Here is a 7587-nt window from a genome sequence, read left to right on the forward strand (position 1 = left end):
CATTCTCTAATGTATACCCATGTGTCAACTTGATATCTCTATATCCATGACTTGTGAGATCAAGTCATCGAGTTGACCTACATGCTAGTCTTATTGCATTAACATTGTCCCTGAATGTTAATACTCGACTAGGAATGATTAAGAGTAGTGTTCCCTATATCATCTCACTATCGGTTCAACTAACCGATTGATATAGGTGAGAACCGTCTACTCAAGGACGTTATTATACTTAGTTTATTTGGCACAAATACAAGTAAGTATAATAACCAAAAACCAAATGCCTTTATTTATATAGAATATGATACAACAAGTCCATAATACAATCATCAAATGATTGGCTCTAGGGCTCTAGCTAACAATCTCCCACTAGCACTAGTGCCAATCAGTGTAGGCTCTAAGCCCCAATTACCTAGTGTGACCTTCATGCTTCCTCTGTGCCAAAGCCTTGGTCAAGGGATCTGCGATGTTAGCCTCTGTAGGTACTCTGCAAATCTTCACATCTCCTCTCTCGATGATCTCTCGAATGAGATTGAAGCGCCGTAATATGTGTTTGGTCCGCTGGTGTGAGCGAGGTTCCTTCGCCTGTGCTATAGCTCCATTGTTGTCACAATAGAGCACAATGGGGTCAGCAATGCTAGGAACCACCCCAAGTTCAGTGATGAACTTGTGAATCCAATCGCCTTCCTTTCACTGATCCGATGCGAATGTACTTTGTAGAATCACCATCGTGTCTGCTCAACTCTTCCACTGACGACCACCATTAATGTAAAATACGAACCCCGATTGCGATCTATAGTCATCTTTCTCGAAGCTAGCATCACTGTAACCCTTTACAGCTAGCTCATCATCGCCTCCATATATCAAGAAATATTCTTTAGTCCTTCTTAAGTACTTAAGAATATTCTTGACCGCTATCCAGTGACTTTCACCTGGATCTGACTGGTATCTGCTCGTCATGCTCAAAGCATACGAGACATCAGGTCGAGTACATAGCATGGCGTACATGATCGATCCTATGGCTGAGGCATAAGGGATCTGATCCATGCGGTCTCCTCTATAGAAGAGGGACCTTGAGTCTTCGAAAGACTCACGCCATGTGACATCGGCAGAAATCCCTTCTTGGAGTTCTGCATGGCAAACTGTAGGAGTACCTTGTCAATGTATGTACTCTGACTTAGGCCAAGCAATCTCTTAGATCTATCTCTATAGATCTGTATCCCTAGAATGCAGGATGCCTCACCTAAGTCCTTCATTGAGAAGCAACTCCCTAGCCAGGTCTTGACAGACTGAAGCATAGGGATGTCCTTCCCAATGAGTAGTATGTCATCCACATACAATATGAGGAAGACAACTATATCCCCTACAACCTTCTTGTAGACACATGACTCATCTTCGTTCTTGATGAAACCAAACTGTTTGATTGCATCATCGAATCGAAGATTCCAACTCCGAGAAGTTTGCTTTAGTCCATAAATGGACCTATGCAGCTTGCATACTCTGCTAGTATGCTGTGGATCTACAAAACCCTCAGGTTGTGCCATGTACACATCCTCGAGTAGGTTTCCATTCAGAAACGCGGTTTTGACATCCATCTTCCATATCTCATAGTCATGGTAGGCTGCAATAGCAAGCATGATCCGAATGGACTTAAACATCGCTATTGGAGAAAAGGTTTCATCATAGTCAATACCATGAATCTGCTTGAAACCTTTAGCTACCAAGCGACCCTTATAGATAAGTCCATCCATGTCAGTCTTTCTCTTAAAGACCCACTTACACCCAATGGGTTTTACCCCTTCAGGTGGATCAACCAAAGTCCATACTTGGTTGGTGTACATGGATTCCATCTCGGATCTCATGGCTTCTAGCCATTTCTCAGAATCTGGTCTTATCACAACTTCCTGATAGGTGGTAGGCTCATTCTCTATGAGCACAACGTCATCATGGTCAGACTTAAGAGAAATGAGTATCTCTCAGGCTGACGACGTACCCTATCAGACCTGCGAAGAGGTATATCTTCTTGAACTGGTTGTTGTTCCTCAACTCTTTGTGGAACAACATCATCCACAACATTTTGTGATTCTAGTTCAACTTCCATCGAGGCTTCAGTGCTAGGATCCACATCTTGAACTTCTTCAAGATCGAATGTACTCCCACTAGTCTTTCTAGAAACAAAGTCCCTTTCTAGAAAGACTCCAGTCTTTGCCACAACTATCTTGTGCTGACTGGGAATGTAGAAGTAATATCCCTTAGTTTCCTTGGGATATCCAACAAAGTAGCACTTGTCAGATTTGGGTCCTAATTTGTCTGAGACTTAACGTCGAACGTAAGCCTCACAACCCCAAATCCTCATGAAAGACACCTGGGCATCTCTCCTAGTCCATATCCTATATGGTGTCTTTATCACGGCCTTGGATGGAACTCGGTTGAGTATAAAAGCTGCCGTGTCTAGAGCATATCCCCATAGATATGTTGAAAGATCTGTGTGACTCATCATAGATCGTACCATATCTAATAAGGTACGATTCCTCCTTTCGGATACACCATTCCACTGTGGTGTTCCAGGAGGAGTGAGTTGGGATAGAATCCCACACTCAGCTAGGTAGTCACGAAACTCATGGCTAAGGTATTCACCACCTCAATCTGATCGAAGTATCTTAATACTCTTGCCAAGCTGGTTCTGTACTTCATTCTTGAATTCTTTGAACTTTTCAAAGGATTCAGACTTATGTGTCATCAAGTACACATAATCATATCTACTGAAGTCATCAGTAAATGTGATGAAGTATCTATAACCGTCTCTAACAGCGACATTGAAAGGGCCACATACATCACTATGTATGAGTCCTAACAAATCAGTCGCTCTTTCGTTGTGCCCACTAAAGGGAGTCTTGGTCATCTTGCCTTGTAGGCATGACTCACATATCTCATATGATTCAAAATCAAATGAGTCCAGCAAACCATCCTTATGGAGCTGGGATAAGCGCTTGTCATTTATATGACCTAAGCGACAGTGCCAGAGGTAGGTTTGGTTCATGTCATTTGACTTGAACCTCTTGGTATTTATGTTATAGATAGGGCTCTCAAGGTCTAGAATATAGAGTCCGTTTATCAGAGGTGCACTACAATAGAACATATCGTTTAAATAGACGGAACAACATTTGTTCTTTATTGTAAACGAGAAACCTTTCTTGTCCAAACAAGAAACTGATATAATGTTCTTAGTTAATGCAGGCACATAACAACAATCGACTAACTCTAGTACAAGCCCAGAGGGCAGAGATAGAAAGTAAGTCCCTACAGCAACAGCAACAACCCGTGCTCCATTGCCTACTCGTAGGTCCACCTCGCCCTTTGTCAATGCCCTGCTATTTCTCAGCGCCTGCACATCAGTACAAATGTGAGAAGCACATCCAGTATCTAATACCCATGATGTAGAAATAGATAGATTGACTTCTATAACATATATACCTGAAGTGGAAGTCTCACTTCACTTCTTCTTAAGATCCTCTAAGTATACCTTGCAGTTCCTCTTCCAGTGCCCGGTCTGACCGCAGTGGAAGTAGGTAGCATCCTTGGCGACCCCTCCTTTAGGCTTCAGTGCCTTGCCTTTGCCCTTGGCTTGGGACTTTCCCTTGCCTTTGGGCTTGCCCATGCCCTTATGTTTCTGAACCATCAGAACAGTGTTGGGCTTAGCCTTCTTAAGGTTCAGCTCAGCAGTTCGCAACATACTAAGCAGCTCGGGCAGTGACTTGTCAATCTCGTTCATATTGTAGTTTAGAACGAATTGACTATAGCTATCCGGCAAGGATTGCAAGATCAGGCCAGTGGCCAGCTCTTGGCCAAGTGGGAACCCCAACCTTTGTAGGTTCTCTATGTACCCAATCATTTTGAGTACATATGGGCATACAGGAGCCCCGTCTGACATCTTGCACTGAAACAGTTCCCTTGAGATCTCAAATCTCTCATGCCTCGTTTGTCCTTGATACAGGTGACGAAGATGTTCAACCATATCGTAAGCGCCCATTAACTCGTGTTGCTTCTGAAGCTCAGAGTTCATGGTCGCGAGCATTAGACAAGACACATCTAATGCGTCATCTTGATGCTTCTTGAAAGCATCTCGGTCAGCTCGCGGGGCAGTGGCAGGAGGAGCTGCTCCAGAACGTACAGTTTACGTTCTTGGGTGAGAACTATTCTCAGGTTCCTGTACCAGTCCAGGAAGTTTACTCCGTTGAGCTTGTCCTTCTCGAGGACAGATCGCAGGGAGAAGGTGTTCGTATTCGACGTCATGGTAATCTACAATAGAAATAAATGCAGAAATAAGTATCATATTCTTAATCATTTAATTAGGTCTTTAACTAAATAATGCTCCCACTGAATTCTATAATTCATGTGGGACAAGATCCACATCATACTAACTCTTGAGTTAGCTTTGACTAATACGCCTAAGACTTAGTATGATCGGTAGGTAACGATTACCAATTACATCTCTATGCAACTCTTGTTTATAGGATCAAAATTCGCATTTATATTAAAACTCGAGTTAGCTTTGGCTAATACGCCCAAGAGTTAATATAAACGTGATTTTGACCTATCTACCAACCATTGGATAATGCCTATAGTTAAACTCGATCCAATTGAGTTCACTAGTTACTCAATCTAATTGAGTTATACTCACCCATGCGTTGATAGGCGGGACCAAAATTGTCCCTCCGTACCCTACCAAGATAGTATGTGTTGCTCTGCTTTGGCAGATTCAACAACAACATGCGATCGAGGTAGTGGTAGGTATCACGGCATGGTAGGCATTACGAGTTGACGCGATTTAGATCTAATCTAAATGATGATGCGTATCATATACTTGATAGATCTAATCTAATCGAAGGGTGCATCATGTGCACGACTTAGATCTAATTTAATCGTTAGACACTAATTAATTACTTAATTAACTAGCATGCATCACATACACACAAAAGCAATTAATTAAATAATTTTGTGATTATGTCATGGCCCTACTACGATCTTCTCAAGCCAATGAGAAGATCGGATGGTCAACCTAAGGTCAACAGCTTCTCAAGCTTCTTCCTTTGACCACCTCGTGTTGCTCGCGCCCTCCTCGTAACTCCGTCTCGAGTGGACCTTCCACCGCCTCAAAATTTACATTACATTTTGAAACTCGAGTTACATTCGAGTCTAAATCTAATTTACAACAAGAATAAAAGAGAAAGGCACGACACACAGGTCGCGGAAAAAAAAAAAATACAACACGCACATCACATCACGGCACGCAGGCCGTATTATGAATTACAACACAAATTATCCAATCGAATTGGGTCTTTGGGCCATGACTATCACAAAAATAATATATAATTCAAAATTATATATTTCTATAATTTTCTGTAATTTTTCTATAATTTTTACAATTTTTACGAGTACAATTTCTCGGCGGTTCCGTTTAGCGGTTTTCGGGCGCAATCGCGGAACGAATCCCCTTGCGGGGCCAGGGGAAGAGCCCCTACCCGCGATCTAACCATCGCGAGGGTTCCATTGCGATCTAACAGCGCCTTAGCCCGCTGTCCCAAAAAATTTTGGGGCGAAACTTGGCCGTTTTGGAAAATTCTTCTCGGTAGTCGAAGCCTACAAGTATCGAAACACTTGTGCTTCGCTTCTACGAGAAAAATACCCATAAAAACTATAAAAAACATAAATTTACAGAATATTACAGAACTGAAAAGTTTTCATAAAACACAAAATAAACTCATATTCGTCTTTGCACGTGACTCTGATACCACTGTTGTATTTTTCGGGCCGCGAAAATCGCATTTTCGCGCCGCGGAAACCCCGAAAGCCCCAAAGCCAACGGATCCGTGCAAAGAAAAATTTCGAAAAACTATGAATATGAGTTTCTACCGAGATCTACTCCTAGATCTACATGAAAAAGGGTTATACCTTTGAAGCGAAGCCCTTCGCGCTCCCGCTTGTCCAAACGGTGCCGGATCTCAAGAGTAACAAAATAGATACTCCTCTAGAAGTATCCACATGAACTAATTAGGTGGAGAAAGACCTAAACGAAGGTGTGCTAGCACCTTGATAAGTCACGGCAAGAGAGGAGAAGAGGGAGAGGGAGAGCTTGAGAGGAAGAAGAGAGAGTGAATGCACACATGAATGAAAAATTCATTCCACACCACACCATAGTGGCCGGCCACATTCTAAAGAATGTAACTCCCATTTTGCATTAAGTGCAATTAATGTGTAGCTATTAAAGTGAAGAATTGTAACCTCCATGGGGTGGCATCTCACTTAATTAATCATGATGATGTGGAGCATCATCATTGGTTCACATCTTGCCAACTCACTAATGATGTGGCAAAAAGTCAAGTCAAACTTGACTCTTTATCTTCCTCTCAAGTCAAGTCAAACTTGACTTAATCTCTCTCATGGTTGATCTAATCCAACCATTTAATTCAAGCTAATTTAATATAATGAATCTAATTCATTTAATTAAATTGATTCAATGAGTCATAATCTAAATTAGACTCATTGAACATATGAATCAACTTGAGTCCAACTCAAGTTAGCCCAATTAGGATTACTCTTAATCCAATTTGATTCATCAAATGAATCTAATCCTCTTGGTTCATCATATGAACCTAATCTCCATCTAATTGTCCTTAGTGTGTGACCCTATAGGTTCTTGTAACGTTGGCAATGCCCCTAAACCTATTTAGGAGCATAAGTAATGAGCGGTATCTAGCAACACATCATTACTACCCAAGTTACAAGAATGTTGAGATCCAACATCACTGATCCGGCGTTAAGAGCAGGGGACCCCCTTTCCGGGGAGTCAACGCCACGTGAAAGTCAGAGGGCCAGGTGGTCGATCGGATAAGGATGGACCGACCTGACGACCGAGAAAAGGTGGGATCGATCGGCCGACCGGAGAAGGGGGGCTGACCGCCCGGCCGGCCGACCGATGTCTAACTGATGGCAAAAGGCGCCCTGGCGGGAGTCGGGGTTCCGGCGCTGATTGAACAGGATTGAAGGGCCGAGCGGATGACACACTCAGCCGAAGACATAAGGTAGCATACTGCGAACAGTCTCCATAGAGCACATTACCGAGAATCTCCCAAGTAGACCACTATGTATGATCGGCCGAACGTGAGGTGAGTGCTGGCCGGCCGGATGCCCGACATGGAGTAAGGAGAAAAGGATACGGAACATCTTCTGACAGCGGGCATGCTCTATGACCAGGCCATACTCCAAATCTTACGACAAGGGGTTCCGCTGTCCCATCGAAGACGTGCTTGGACTGTAGCAGTATGGTGTCAGGCAAGCTTTTTGACAAGCCCTTACTGAGGTATGGGCTGGGGACACGTATTCGCCTCGGTATGTGTGCATGAGCTCCTTCCCAGCTCTATATAAGGAGCCTCGCACTTCACTGGAGGTACGCCTTCTAGCATATTCGGAGCTATTTCTTTGCTGTCCACTTGCCTGACTTGAGCGTCGGAGGGTCGTCGCCGGGAACCACTTCCGGCCCGACTTCCTTGCAGGTTCGCCGGAGGTTCGTACGACCGGTCGGAGATCTGC

Source organism: Zingiber officinale, chromosome 2B (assembly GCF_018446385.1).
Source record: "Zingiber officinale cultivar Zhangliang chromosome 2B, Zo_v1.1, whole genome shotgun sequence".
In the NCBI taxonomy this organism is placed as follows: Eukaryota; Viridiplantae; Streptophyta; class Magnoliopsida; order Zingiberales; family Zingiberaceae; genus Zingiber; species Zingiber officinale.